The sequence below is a fragment of the Coregonus lavaretus genome (assembly GCF_964263955.1).
Source record: "Coregonus lavaretus genome assembly, contig: HAP1_SCAFFOLD_995, whole genome shotgun sequence".
Lineage (NCBI taxonomy): Eukaryota > Metazoa > Chordata > Actinopteri > Salmoniformes > Salmonidae > Coregonus > Coregonus lavaretus.
In genome coordinates this window covers 175,366-183,365 of record NW_028160064.1, presented here as the reverse complement: position 1 = coordinate 183,365, position 8,000 = coordinate 175,366, and the positions used below count along the sequence as shown (strand labels likewise).

The 8,000-nt window shown below is 46.0% G+C and overlaps 1 long non-coding RNA gene across 1 annotated transcript; it reads left to right on the top strand.

Annotated features, from left to right (window-relative positions):
* The first annotated feature begins 6,085 nt into the window (after window positions 1–6,085).
* LOC311122220 lies at window positions 6,086–7,757 on the top strand. The gene is made up of 4 exons (XR_014612402.1): window positions 6,086–6,163; window positions 6,372–6,455; window positions 6,700–6,759; window positions 7,158–7,757. It is a non-coding gene; the product is annotated as an uncharacterized lncRNA (long non-coding RNA).
* Window positions 7,758–8,000: the final 243 nt, after the last annotated feature.

The following is an 8,000-nucleotide window of genomic DNA, read 5'->3' as shown; positions in this document are numbered from 1 at the left end:
GATCAGTCCTTGGTTCCAAATATTGGGGAAGATGCCAGAACTAAGGATGATGTTAAAGAGTTTAAGTATAGCTAATTGAAATTTGTGGTCTGTATATTTTATCATTTCATTGAGGATACCATCAACACCTCAGGCCTTTTGGGGTTGGAGGGTTTGTATTTTGTCCTGTAGTTCATTCAATGTAATTGGAGAATCCAGTGGGTTCTGGTATTCTTTAATAGTTGATTCTAAGATTTGCATTTGATAATGTATATTTTTTTGCTGTTTGTTCTCTGTTATAGGGCCAAAAAGATTGGAGAAGTGGTTTACCCACACATCTCAGTTTTGGATAGATAGCTCTTCGTGTTGTTGTTTGTTTAGTGTTTTCCAATTTTCCCAGAAGTGGTTAGAGTCTATGGATTCTTCAATTACATTGAGCTGATTTCTGACATGCTGCTCCTTATTTTTCCGTAGTGTATTTCTGTATTGTTTTAGTGATTTACCATAGTGAAGGCGTAGGCTCAGGTTTTCTGGGTCTCTATGTTTTTGGTTGGATAGGTTTCTCAATTTCTTTCTTATGTTTTTGCATTCTTCATCAAACCATTTATCACTGTTGTTACTTTTCTTTGGTTTTCAATTAGAGATTTTTAGATTTGATAGGGAAGCTGAGAGGTCAAATATACTGTTTAGGTTTTCTACTGCCAAGTTTACACTATTACAGTGGAACGTTTTGTCCAGGAAGTTGTCTAGAATGGATTGAATTTGTTGTTGCCTAATTGTTTTTTGGTAGGTTTCAACACTACTTTCCTTCCATCAATAGCATTTCTTAATATTATTCAGTTCCTTTGGCTTTGATGCCTCATGATTGAGTATTGCTCTGTTCAAGTAGACTGTGATTCAAGTAGACTGTGATTCAAGTAGACTGTGATTTTCAATCCCTGCAGTGTTGAGCTGAGTATCTGAAGTTCCTATACTCTGTATTCCTATGCATTTACATTTACATTTACGTCATTTAGCAGACGCTCTTATTCAGAGTGACTTACAAATTGGTGCATTCACCCTATAGCTAGTGGGATAACCACTTTACAATATTTATTTCTTTTTATTTATTTATTTTTTTTTGGGGGGGGGGGGGTAGAAGGATTACTTTATCCTATCCCAGGTATTCCTTAAAGAGGTGGGGTTTAAAATGTCTCCGGAAGGTGGTGAGTGACTCCGCTGTCCTGGCGTCGTGAGGGAGCTTGTTCCACCATTGGGGTGCCAGAGCAGCGAACAGTTTTGACTGGGCTGAGCGGGAACTATGCTTCCACAGAGGAAGGGGAGCCAGCATGCCAGAGGTGGATGATCGCAATGCCCTCGTTTGGGTGTAGGGACTGATCAGAGCCTGAAGGTACGGAGGTGCCGTTCCCCTCACTGCTCCATAGGCAAGCACCATGGTCTTGTAACGGATGCGAGCTTCAACTGGAAGCCAGTGGAGTGTGCGGAGGAGGGGGGTGACGTGAGAGAACTTGGGAAGGTTGAACACCAGACGGGCTGCGGCATTCTGGATGAGTTGTAGGGGTTTAATGGCACAGGCAGGGAGCCCAGCCAACAACGAGTTGCAGTAATCCAGACGGGAGATGACAAGTGCCTGGATTAGGACCTGTGCCGCTTCCTGTGTAAGGCAGGGTCGTACTCTCCGAATGTTGTAGAGCATGAACCTGCAGGATCGGGTCACCGCCTTGATGTTAGCGGAGAACGACAGGGTGTTGTCCAGGGTCACGCCAAGGCTCTTCGCACTCTGGGAGGAGGACACAACGGAGTTGTCAACCGTGATGGCGAGATCATGGAACGGGCAGTCCTTCCCCGGGAGGAAGAGCAGCTCCGTCTTGCCAGGGTTCAGCTTGAGGTGGTGATCCGTCATCCATACTGATATGTCTGCCAGACATGCAGAGATGCGATTCGCCACCTGGTTATCAGAAGGGGGAAAGGAGAAGATTAGTTGTGTATCGTCAGCGTAGCAATGATAGGAGAGGCCATGTGAGGATATGACAGAGCCAAGTGACTTGGTGTATAGGGAGAAAAGGAGAGGGCCTAGAACTGAGCCCTGGGGGACACCAGTGGTGAGAGCACGTGGTGCGGAGACAGCTTCTCGCCACGCCACTTGGTAGGAGCGACCGGTCAGGTAGGACGCAATCCAGGAGTGAGCCGCGCCGGAGATGCCCAGCTCGGAGAGGGTGGAGAGGAGGATCTGATGGTTCACAGTATCAAAGGCAGCAGACAGGTCTAGAAGGACAAGAGCAGAGGAGAGAGAGTTAGCTTTAGCAGTGCGGAGAGCCTCCATGACACAGAGAAGAGCAGTCTCAGTTGAATGACCAGTCCTGAAACCTGACTGGTTTGGATCAAGAAGGTCATTCTGAGAGAGATAGCAAGAGAGTTGGCTAAAGACGGCACGCTCAATAGTTTTGGAAAGAAAAGAAAGAAGGGATACTGGTCTGTAGTTGTTGACATCAGTGGGATCGAGTGTTGGTTTTTTGAGAAGGGGTGCAACTCTCGCTCTCTTGAAGACGGAAGGGACATAGCCAGCGGTCAAGGATGAGTTGATCAGCGAGGTGAGGTAGGGGAGAAGGTCACCGGAGATGGTCTGGAGAAGAAAGGAGGGGATGGGGTCAAGCGGGCAGGTTGTTGGGCGGCCTGCAGTCACTAGTCGCAAGATTTTATCTGGAGAGAGAGGGGAGAAAGAAGTCAAAGCATAGGGTAGGGCAGTGTGAGCAGGACCAGCAATGTCATTAGACTTAACAAACGAGGATCGGATGTCGTCAACCTTCTTTTCAAAGTGGTTTACGAAGTCATCCACAGAGAGGGAGGAGGGGGGGGGGGGGTGGGGGGGAGGATTCAGCAGTGAGGAGAATGTGGCAAAGAGCTTCCTAGGGTTAGAGGCAGATGCTTGGAATTTAGAGTGGTAGAAAGTGGCCTTAGCAGCAGAAACAGATGAAGAAAATGTAGAGAGGAGGGAGTGAAAAGATGCCAGGTCGGCAGGGATTTTAGTTTTCTTCCATTTCCGCTCAGCTGCCCGGAACTCTGTTCTGTGAGCTCGCAATGAGTCATCAAGCCACGGAGCTGGAGGGGAGGACCGAGCCGGCCGGGAGGATAGGGGACACAGGGAGTCAAAGGATGCAGAAAGGGAGGAGAGGAGGGTTGAGGAGGCAGAATCAGGAGATAGGAGGGAGAAGGATTGAGCAGAGGGAAGAGATGATAGGATGGAAGAGGAGAGAGTAGTGGGAGAGAGAGAGCGAAGGTTGCGGCGGCACGTTACCATCTGTGTAGGGGCAGAGTGAGTAGTGTTGGAGGAGAGCGAGAGAGAAAAGGATACAAAGTAGTGGTCGGAGACATGGAGGGGAGTTGCAGTGAGATTAGTAGAAGAGCAACATCTAGTAAAGATAAAGTCAAGCGTATTGCCTGCCTTGTGAGTAGGGGGGGACGGTGAGAGGGTGAGGTCAAAAGAGGAGAGGAGTGGAAAGAAGGAGGCAGAGAGAAATGAGTCAAATGTAGACGTAGGGAGGTTGAAATCCCCCAAAACTGTGAAGGGTGAGCCATCCTCAGGAAAGGAACTTATCAAGGCGTCAAGCTCATTGATGAACTCTCCAAGGGAACCTGGAGGGCGATAGATGACAAGGATATTAAGCTTAAATGGGCTAGTGACTGTGACAGCGTGGAATTCAAATGAGGAGATAGACAGATGGGTTAGGGGAAAAATTGAGAATGACCACTTGGGAGAGATGAGGATTCCTGTGCCACCACCCCTCTGACCAGATGCTCTCGTGGTATGCGAGAACACATGGTCAGACGAGGAGAGAGCAGTAGGAGTAGCAGTGTTTTCAGTGGTAATCCATGTTTCCGTCAGCGCCAGGAAGTCGAGGGACTGGAGGGTAGCATAGGCTGGGATGAAGTCAGCCTTGTTGGCAGCAGAACGGCAGTTCCAGAGGCTGCCTGAGACCTGGAACTCCAGGTGTGTGGTGCGTGCAGGGACCACCAGGTTAGAGAGGCAGCAGCCACGCGGTGTGAGGCGTTTGGGTAGCCTGTGCGGAGAGGAGAGAACAGGGATAGGCAGAGGCATAGTTGACAGGCTGTAGCAGATGGCTACAATAATGCAGAGGAGATCGGAATGAAATGAACTAAACATCTGGGAAAGGAGAGAGCAGGGCCTCCATTACCAAAAAAATATAACTCTCCCAACTTCCACCTCAGAAACTATAATTGTTTCACTGAACCACCCGAATAAAACTCTCCCAACTTCCACTTTAGAAATTAGAATTGTTGTAAACTACAGCGGTTCAATGTTTCAAGGAATAGACCCAACTTACTTTATTCAGCTAGCTAACTATGACGCCATAGCTAACTAGCATGCTAGCATCCAATAACACACAGTTTAGCACCAATACTTGGTTACAACAAACTACCAATAGTGTGTTAACACACTAAACAGATAATTCGTGTCCGTGTCTAGTTCTTTCATAGCGCAGCAATAATTAAACGTTGGCTAGCTAGCACAAATATAGCTACCACAGTACAGCTAGCTGGTAGTGTTGGCTAGCTAGCAATGGCTGCTGTGTTGACTTTGTTTGAAAAACGGCGTCGCTGCGAACGAATGTAGCTGGCTAAAAGGATATTGTATTTAGTTGCTACCGTTGCTAATAGCTACTCCAACTAGTCCAGGAGGTGAGTTAGCTAGCCAGCTTCGTGCTACACCCGGCACCGCCGCACCGCCAAATACAAAAGTAACCTACTGTCACGGTTCAGACAGACGACCAGAGGACCACAATTGCGTCACACCAGAAAGTTTATTAAACTTAAGGGGAAAAGGGAAGTAGGGAGTGAATGAAGGCTCCAGGGGTAACAGGGATCCCGTCCAATGCGCTGGGTCTGTGCCCCCCCCAGTGGCAGCGATGCGTCCTATGAAGCCGGTGGTGGGTGGTCCAGAAGTCCTGGGGGGGGGAGACACAGACACAACAGGGCGGAATGAAACCAGGCAGCAGTACAGTTCAAGGGAAATCCAAAATACGTAGTAGCAAGGCAGAAGGCTGGTCAGAGTTACCGGGATTGAAGAGTAGTCAGGAGTCGTAATGGCAGAAGCAGGTCTGGATCTCCTGAGGCAGAAGAGTATCCAAAAAACAGGCAGGTCCGGGGTCACAAAACCAGGGTGAGCCAGAAGCGCGAGCAAACAGGTTCCGGGTGTGAGCTTTGCAGACGATCTGACACCGGAGAGCTGAAAGACAGGGCCTTAAATACTGGGAGAGGTAGTGGGTAATGCAGCGCAGCTGGCAGAGTAATTAGAGCAGAGCAGAGCAGGGACAGGTGGAGCTAGTTAGGCTGAGTAGAGAGAGTGGTGAGCAGAGTGGAAGAAAATTAAGGTGGTAACCCGGTGGAGTGAGAGGCCCATGACACCTACAATAACTACATACAACAACTACCCACAACAGCCCACGATGCCTACCTATAATACCTAGTAATATACAGCCCACGATGCCTACCTATAATACCTAACTACAATCTAAATACATAGTTTAAGCCTTACTCGACAAAGCCCAAGCTATGTATAAAGCCAAACTTACCCGACGCCAGCTGTCTGGGTGGCAGACTGCAATCAGTAGCTGTAATTAAGTACAGCAGCTACCAACCACCTAACGTTAATGCCTCGGATAATGAGGTTAGAAAAACAGCTGAATGGTAGGTAGCTAGCTGGCTCAATTACAGGTACTCTTAAGCGTGAAATAACATTGGAAACAACTAACCACAGTTGCTAAAAGTTACCAGTAGCTACCCGCTAGCTAGCTAGCTTTGTTGGTCCAAGTAGTGGGTTAGCTAGCCTCGTGCTTCGCTGGGGTCCGCCGAATACAATACTTACCTACAATAATTACCTACAATAACCTACAATAACTACCTAAGTAAACTACCTATAATACCTAACTACAATACCTACCTACAATCTAAATACATGGTTTAAGCTTTACTCAACACCATATAAGAAGCCAAGCTTACCTCCTGCTAGAGAAAACACAACCTCTCCCGTTGATTTCCACACACTATGCATGTCGCCATATGTTTACCTTCTGTCCTGTCCATTTCTCAGGGTCCAAAGCCAGAGAGCCACCATGACGTGATGTACAGCACTGTGATGCCTGATCAGTTCAGGACAGAACAGAAGGTCAACATATGGCTACATGCATCGTTGGTCTTAGACAACATTATGGATGTTACTCATAAAACGTCATAGCCTTGGCAAATTTGCATCTGTTTTAGAAAACAATTGTATTTACAGTTTCATTTTCTTTCTTGGAACAAGCAATAGATAAATGTACACTATAACAATACAACAATATGTTTTTGTTATCTGGGTCTCTCTCTATCAGCAGGCCCCATTTCCTGAAGATAATGATGATGTCACATACAGCACTGTCATCCCCCAGCACAAGGCTCAACTAAAAGTACAGGCCAAGGTAAAGCTGCTCTGTTGATTAGCCACAGCTAGTATTATGTTATCAGAAACAACAGTAGGTGATTGTTTCCTCAGTGTTAATATAGTCATGGTTATGTCACCATTATACCTATAGGCATAATATATCACCTTTATGTCACATATCACGATTACAACTGTCTTTCACAGAGAACTGTGTTTTAAACTGTACTCTCCATTGTGACAAAATGTCCCTGTTCACCTCTCTACCTGTTCCTCCTCTGTAGGCAGCAGAACCAGATGATAATGTGGTCTACAGCTCACTAGCTCTACAGGTGACCACACAGGTCAGTGTTGGTGTCTCCTCTGTCTGTTGTACCAGATGATGCTGATTTCTCAACAAAGATACAGACAACACCACATTGCTATGTGTTGTAAACGTCACTCTTTAATAATACAAATCTTTCTTAGTCTTTTTAGTTTTGCTGCATGAAAAACAGTATAATCACGTTGTGACCAGCTAACCACATTGTTTTCAGTGTGTATCCATAACATTACAGTGTGGAGTGTGCCTGGGTTTAGGGTGAAGTTGCCCCTAGATGCTGATCTTGGGTCAGATTTTTTTTTTAAATCCCACTAAAGGTTAAGGTTAGGATTGGGGGAGGGGAAGATGATTCTAGATCTCTATCTATTGGAAATGTCACCACAGTGATTGTGACTAAATGTTACACGTTCTCTCCAGCAGAGGGCAGCAGCAGCACAGCAGTGACTGACTGAGTGACCTTGGTGGAGTCCTTATCCTGGAAGGACAGCCCACTCCCCTCTCCTGTGTCACAACATCTATCTGCCTCCAATATGCTTCTGTCATACCTCTTAACCCACGCCAGAAAGACCCCTCTATCCTTTTGTGTCCATAAACTACTGAAGACAGTCTGCTGTGTTAGTTTTCATTGTTACCACATCATTATCTGTTATTAGTTATTTTCCATCCACCTTTCCCCTTGTCACTTGTTTTTTACATCATCATCTTATTTCTCTCACCTAATTAATTGTCCTATGCCTGTAACTAATCATGATCAAAAGTATAGATAGTATAGTATAGTAGCTACTATGTATAATAACTACTGTACTGCGATAATAAAATGTACTATACTGTCTATATTGCACAATGGACATCTGTCACACCTGATGTGTATTTTTAATGGATTATCAGATAAAATTGAGTTAATCATGAACATATAGTTAACATTCTTTGTGGCTAACTGAATTGGGCCGTTTGTTTTTGTCTCTCTCTTCAAACACAGTGAAGGGAGCAGCACCAGGGTTGAATAAAGTTTGGGCTAGACCTTTGTCTCCTTGGTATCTTCTTGATTGATTACAGCATGAGGGGGTGAGGTTTGTGTAATTTAGGGCCTTGTCATGTTTAAACTAAACCTGAGTGTGTGTGCAAGACAGGGGAGCGGGTGATTGGTTGGAGTAATAGTTCAGCCGTCCTCAGGGACAAAGGAAGTGGGCGGAGCAATAAAAGAGCGGGAAAACTGAAGAGGACTATATAAGATGGATGGAGACCTTAAGGATGTGTGCCCCT